Genomic DNA, 7,842 nt, shown 5'->3' on the forward strand with positions numbered 1-7,842 from the left:
AATGAAAGAATTCTGGTTGTATAACATCACATTCTCTTAGGCATAACCACCTTCTCCTGTATTTCTAGAAAAAATTGGTAAAGTAAAGAGATCACCACATATGTAGATGCGTCAGATAGGTGAGCCCTTAAACTTGCATCATCTTCTATAGTATTCATAACTACCAAAGCCCCCTTACCTGCTGTTTTTATTGCAATACGTTCATCCTGCATTAACTCATGCAGGGCTTTATTTTGTGAATGTCTAACATTAAAATACCAGTTTTGACTTTTCCTACTTAAATATGCTCTAAACCCGCTCTCACAAACTTTTTAAAAAAGTATTGACCATAGGGTATGTGGATGGTATAAACATACTAGGTCGTTTTAATGGTCTATTAACATTAAACATTTGTTTCAATGAAATATATTTCTACCAAAGAGCACAAGGCCCAATAAGACCTCTTTACAGTCCAAACCCTTGCTTGGTATATATGACAGTCCTTTATTCAACACATACTCTTGTTCAGAATATAGAGCAAGAGCAGACAAATTAAAAAAATACAGTCACCATTATCATCAAATTTGAAGTGCATTGCCATTTCACCTTTCTTAGGGGTGATCATTTTCTTTCGGTCTTCTCATAGGCACTGGAAGTAATGGAAAAGATGAAGGAATAGCTTGTGTCGCTATTCACCGTTTTACATCTGGGTCCTTGGTCAGCGTATTCCATGTTGGAAGCAGTACTCGTGGAGGCACATGATGCCTCTGCAGTTCCTTCACTGGTCTGTCCCATAGCCTCTTTATAGTTTTACTCAGAATCTTATTTATTTAACTCAAGTGTAGGCCCTGTCCCAGCTTCTATATAGGAAAGACTAATTGTAGGCTGAAGGTCAGAATTTTGAAGCATCAGTCTTCTATACGTTTATATGATGTACATAACGTTTTATATCAAACGCATCGCAGATAATCGCAGACATTTTTCTTTTATGGGTGTACAAAAGGTTTTTATTAAGAGGAGGGGATTTAGTTTGTCAAACTGAATTTATAGAGATGCAATGGATTATCGGGTTGGGGGCAGATAAAACTCCTGGCTTAAATGGTGTAATACCTTTAAAGCCAGCCCTGAAAAACAGAGGGTAAATACTAAAGTCTAATTGGTTCAGTTTTTGGATTTAAAAGCTGTGTCAAACTACTTAATTTCATGTTCATATGCGAAATTATCATGGGTAGGTACTAGGCTATCGGCCCTGGGGCCTATACATGTCCATCCAAAAAGGCACCCTGGCTTTTGCAACCCAAGAAAATTATTTTCCTGTGCCACCGTCGAGCAGAGCCACAGAGGTGATCCCCGGGGTGAATTTCCTATTTCCCATACAATCATCAAGATTTTTCTTGAAGAGTGCTAATGAGGAGCTTTGTTTGATATACATAGGTAGTTTATTCCAGAGTATGGGAAGCCTCTGGGACAGGAATCTATCCCTCCGGCATGTTCCGTTTATTGTGGTGACAAGGTTTAGGTCCCTAGAGCATGTAGCTCAGAGAGATTGGGATTTCTTTAAGTGGAGCATGTCCAACAGCTCTGGGTTTGACATAGCTTTTTATGTTCGGCAGAGATCACCTCCGAGTAGGCAATATGCAACTTGAGTAAAGCTGGAGTTTTTTGAGATTGTCTGCACAGGGCCTGTGGTGGCTCCCCTCTTGTGAAGTGGGATAACGGTTGCTGTGCGCCATTCAGCAGGCACAAAGCCTGAGGTGAGGCTATACTGAACATGGTACTTAGGTGGGGTGCCAGTTCGTTCTGTAGTTCGTGTAGAACGCAGCCTGGGATGTTGTCTGGTCCCATGGATGCTGTGTTCTTGGCTTTGGCGAGTGTGGTTTTTACCTGTGCAGCTGTGATTACAGGAGCTTTGCATTCTTCCGGTATAGAGATGGGCTCTTTAGGGGGGTAAAGTTAGCACTGAACCTGCCAGGATGTTGGCAATATCAGTTGGGTCTGTATATTTATTGTCATTGTGCTGTAACTCAGAGCAGATCCGAGTGTGGCCATTGAGATTCTTGACATAGCTATAGAACGCTTTGTGGTGGTCTTTAGAATCAGTGGCGATTTTGTTTTCGTAACTAGCTTTGGAGAATTTTATCAGGGATCGCAGCTTCTTACTGAAGCTGAGCAGGGAGCTCCTCCACTCGTGAGATTTTACTCTCTTTTGCAAGAGTTTCTTCGTTCTGTGCACAGTTTGTTTATGGCAGGGGACCACCAGATTGGCTTCCTTTTTTGGAGGATAGCACAATCCATGCACTCATGTAAGTGCTTATAAAGTGTAATAGTGGAGGATTCAGTAGTCGTAACTGTAATGTCCATCTGCATGGGTGTCATGAAGTTCATCATTTCTGTCTTAAGAAGCATGAAGTTGGCTTTGGAGAAATTTTTTACCATGGTTTCCTTAATGGGGGGTGGAGGCAGGATGTGGATATCTAGGGTAATTAGAGTATGGTCGGATCAGACCAATGAGGCATTTACTTCAGGTGTGGAACACCGGTCACTCATATTGGTAATGGCTAGATCTAGGACATTGTTGCCCCTGGTGGGGGTGTAGATAAGTTGATCCAGGGCATTGGAGTTTATGAATTCCAGAAAGCGTTGAGCGAAGGAGTTGGTACAAGAGTAGTTTTCCCAGTTAATGGTGTGGTAGTTGAAAATCACCCATTATTAGGGTGTTTGGTTTAACCCTAATATTTTCCAGTACATCAGGAAAAGAGGAGTGGGAATCCTGGGGCATGGTGGGTGATCTGTAGCAAGCTACAATTTGGATTGCAGTTTTGCCCAGAGTTAGTTGCACTTGGATGACCTCGGCTGTATTATGCTGAGCAACTAGCCTGGATGTGTAGATATCCTTAATGAATATGGACACACCTCCGCCTTTGGTGTTCCGGTCCAGGTTACATGGACGAAAAGTGTGGTACGAGTTATAGCCTGGTAGTGCAGGGGTGCTCTCTGGAGCCTTGAACCAGGTCTCCGTCGCTGCACAGATATCCAAGTTCTCCATTTTAAGGAATTCTAAGGAATAAAGTACAAGCTAATGCCTTGTTTTGTCACATAAAGGTGAATTCCACTCAATTTTAAAATTTGTGTCCATATTATCCTGAAAAAAATTACGAGTGTGTATTTTTAAGCTTTGGATATTAAAACTGCTTTTTATTCAGCCTGTTTGGTTCTCTGCGCCATTTGTATTTTTAGCTATTTTAAAATATCAATCCTTGTCTAAGGTTTGGTTAACTTTGCTTCTATAGCCAATATATAACAAATGGCCAAGACCAGCATCTAAAACCGACCAATCATTAGGGGCCAAAATGACACCGCTCCTGACGGTCCAAATATATCTTAACAGACTTTCCTTTAAAATTGGTTTCAAGGGTACTACTACATTTAGGCCTGGGGGGTCCACTCAAATCAAATGATCCACCAAGTTTCCTCTAATTCAGTTTATTGCACAAATCCCCACCCCCCCCTCGTTTTCCTTTTACTTGTGCAAGTGCCATAAATTTAAAACCATGAGTGGAATTCACCTTTGTGTGACAAAACAAGGCATTAGTTTGTACTTTATTCCTTATAACAGACAGAGGATCCTTTCTTTAAAGGCTCTGTTCCCTTTGCCAAATGTAGAAGGCAGGACACTATTCACAAATGGCAATATAAATAATATTCTTTCCAATTAAAAAATCCTTGAAAAGAATATCTCAATCTTGTTGATGGATGTATGAATACTTTTGCTTGTTCCAATAGAGGCACATGCTTTACAGAAGCCACATTTCCACGTGCCTTTTCAGGTGGTATTTTCATACGAGTTTGTGTTATGCTGAAAGCCATCTTTATAACAAAGGAGCCTTTTTAAGTTTTTCTTGTTCCTAAGTGAGAATGCTGGAACTTCCCCTACCTCTTTGATGTTTACATCTGCAGTTAAAATGGGCCAATATTTCCTGATAGGTATGTGCTGTAAGTTACAGTACATATCAGACTATTGTCTATGGAATCTTGTTTAGCTATCTTCTTGCATCCATCAAATAGTGTGGGCAACCCTTTTTCAACCTTAATTCCATAGCATCATCTGATCTCATGACTGTCTCCTTCCCATTATATCCCCTCTTTGTAAAATCATTGATCAGTTTCTTTTGTTCCAATAGGAAAGTATTATCCATGGTACATAGGTTGGAAATTGGCATTACTTGATTGTCAATTATGTTGGAAAAAAACATGTCTAGAGTGCATACTTGTTTTGTGCAGCATGTGATTTCTCCAAGTTTCTTTCCTATGCAAAGTGGTGTTGATGCCCAGTACGAGATCCCAGTAGAATTTGACAAAACTCCCTTCTTGGATAAATTTAAATCTAATTTCAAAAATGATGTAGTATTATCCAGATAGGATACAAAACACCATAAGGTGCTCTCGTCACCTTCCCATACAAGGAACACGTATCCACAAAACTACTATAAAAGATCAGTTTCCCACACAAGGAATACGTACCCACAAAACTACTATAAAATATCAGTTTGTCTCGTCATATGTTACATGCATTAAAGATACACTCCTCCCATTGATTGGAGTAGCTGTTAGCACACTGGGTGCCCACAGCCCCCCCCCCATCTTTTCCAACAGCAATTCTGGCCATAGATGAAAACCTTGTTCTCAAGTTATTTCCAATAGCCTACAGAGCAAATGGATATCTACCATATCAGGTTCAGCAAACTTCCTGATGGTCTCAATAACATATTCATTGGGTATTACTATGAACAAACTCTGAACATCAAGAGTGGTCAATAGCAGCCCTGTGTAGTCTTTCTTTGCACCCACTGTCTGAAATAAAAGACCTAGAAAGTGGGCAGTGTATTTCAATACAGTCACTGCTTTAGGTAGTAGCTTTTTCAGTTTCCCTTCAAGACAAATAGATAAAGGTTCTGTCAACCATCCTTTCCCAGAAACAATGGGACGCATTGGTGGATCTTTTGCATTTTATGCCTCTTTGCAGTCCACTTAGTATAGGTATTAACGGATGTGAAATCAAAGAACTCGTACAGCTCTTTAGTAATGCATCTTGTTATAATCATATCAAAGTATGCCTTGTACATTTATAATTCTAGTTACCTCCTTTCTATTTATCTTTTGATAGGTACTGTGATCATCCAATAGTTCTTCCATTTTTCTTAATATCTTCTTCTTTCGGCTGCTCCTGTCAGGGGTCGCCACAGCAGATCAACTGTTTCCATGTCTTCCAGTCCTCTGCATCTGGCTCTGTAACACCAACCACCTGCATGTCGTCTCTCACCACATCCATAAACCTTATCTTAGGCCTTCCTCTTTTTCTGTTACCTGGCAGCTTCATCCTTAGCATCCTTTTCCCAATATACTCTGCATCCCTCCTCAGCACATGTCCAAACCAACGTAATCTTGCCTCTCTGACTTGGTCTCCAAACCTTCCAACCTGGGCTGACCCTCTAATATAATTATTCCTAATCCTATCCATCCTCGTCACACCCAGTGCAAATCTTAACATCTTCAACTCTGCCACATCAAGCTCTGACTCCTGCCCTTTTGTCAATACCACCGTCTCCAACCAATATAACATAGCTGGTCTTATTACCCTCTTGAAGACCTTTCCTTTCACTCTTGCTGGTACTCGTCTGTCACAAATCACTCCTGACACTTCTCCACCCACTCCATCCTGCCTGTACTCTCTTCTTCACCTCTCTTCCACACTCACCATTACTCTGAATTGTTGATCCCAAGTATTTAAACTCATCCACCTTCGTCACCTCTACTCCCTGCATCCTCACCATTCCTCTATCCTCCCTCTCATTCACACACATATATTCTGTCTTAGTCCTGCTGACTTTCATTCCTCTTCTCTCTAGAGCACATCTCCACCTCTCCAGGGTCTTCTCTACCTGTTCCCTGCTCTCACTACAGATCACAATGTCATCTGCAAACAGATTTCATAATCACTATAGCCCCACCTTTATCAGCTGGCTTAATTACAATATCTTCTCTGCCCATCAACTCATGTAAAGCTGTATTCACTTTGTGAAAATGTTTTATTCCCTCCTTATCTGTAGGTTGCAACTTCATGCTCTCAAAGCCGTACAAACATTTCAACTGTGGGGTGTGATATCGGCACAAAAGTACTAGGCTTCCTGTAATTCCCATTAACTATTAGTTATATTGTTAACAAACAAATTCTTTAGAATCACATTCCTACCAAAGCATTTTAGATCTATGCTGAATTCACTTGACGGAGATCGAATCAAAAAGGTATAAAAAGTTAATCCTCTCTCTAAAACCGCCAACTGTTCACTGGTCAAAACACATTCAGATATATTGAAACAAAACACTTTCCACTTTTTCCCTTTCTCAACTGGCAGATCTGTGAGTCGGTGAGTCTCTGGTTTGAATAAAAAATGGTATATTTTGAAAAATGGGTGCATGTAAAGCTTCTTTCGGTCATGTACCTACCGACTAAAACTAACTACTACTACCTAAAACATTATGGTGATATATCATCTTATTGTCATCTACATGAAACCTTAAATAAGTTTACCTGATGGAATCTTTCAAGTATCTGAAACTTGCTCAATTAAAAATGTTTTGCTATTATACCAAGTGTACTATTTCGAGACTTGAATATACTTTGCCTGTTATAGCAATCCATTCACCACACAATGTAGCTATCTTACAACCTGCAGAAAACAAGATATTAAGATTTATACATATGGACAACAAATCAGCATAATTTTGCAAATAAATGTCAACGGAGGCCAAGCGGTCATTTCTTACTCTGACAATCACAGATAATACAAGACAACTAGACCCCAAGGCCATATACACTTACCAGTACCCCCTTACACCTTACCTCCTTTTTCAAGGAGCAAGAGATCAGTCCTACCAGGGATGAATTTATGGATATCCACAGAGATGCCCAACTGAAGTGTAGGTTAGATATGTGAAATGATAGTCCCAGAGAAGGGGCAAGAGTTGCATGACAAACCTCTCTCCACACCATGTTATTATTTGTTAAAGCAGATTTAATTTGTAGAGACAGAGCAACACAGTGGTGCAGCAGATGGTGTTGTCGCCTCACAGCAAGAGGTTCCCCGGTTCAATTCACAGCTGGTGTGCCCCCTGTGAAGAGTCTGCATGTCCTCGCTATGTTTGCGTGGCTTTCCTCCCACATTCCAAAGACTTGCAGTAATTGAATTGGACATGTTAAATAGGCCACAGGTGTGAGCGTGCATTCAAGGGTGTGTGGTGTGGAAGAACTACCGCGGCAGGGTTAGCCACCTGGTGGTGTAAACCTTCTCTCTAGGAGGATTGTCACTGTTGAGGTGACACCCTGACCCCATGTGCAAAAATGATAAATGAGGCCACGGCTGGCTGGATGGATTTAATTTGTGGAGAGCTAGTAGTCCCATGACCTGCTGCACCCTTAATGTTCCGAAAAACAAGGCACAGACCACCCCTAAGTCTACAGAGCACAGAATAAGAGGGACAAGTGCTTCCAGCCTCTCCTGATAGGAATCTCTGGGGTCTTTCCAGCTCCTTGACATGCCTATTAAGATACCGTCCAACAGCAGCACTGATCAGATACAATGTGGAATACAGAGGATCAAAATCCTTCTTGCATCTAAATAAAACATTTTGCAATCAGCTGCATCAAGTTTAAAAAGATTTCCTAATCACCGTTACATGATGGGCAAAGAGAATCATCTATCCATGTCCCAGCACCCCCCCCCCCATTTTTATTTTGGAGCAAGATATGGTCTATAGAATAATATGGATGAAGGGACGATATTGCACAGCATTTAGTTTTAACCT

This window comes from Protopterus annectens, chromosome 5.part1, assembly GCF_019279795.1.
Source record: "Protopterus annectens isolate FY-2018-M chromosome 5.part1, PAN1.0, whole genome shotgun sequence".
Taxonomy (NCBI): Eukaryota; Metazoa; Chordata; order Ceratodontiformes; family Protopteridae; genus Protopterus; species Protopterus annectens.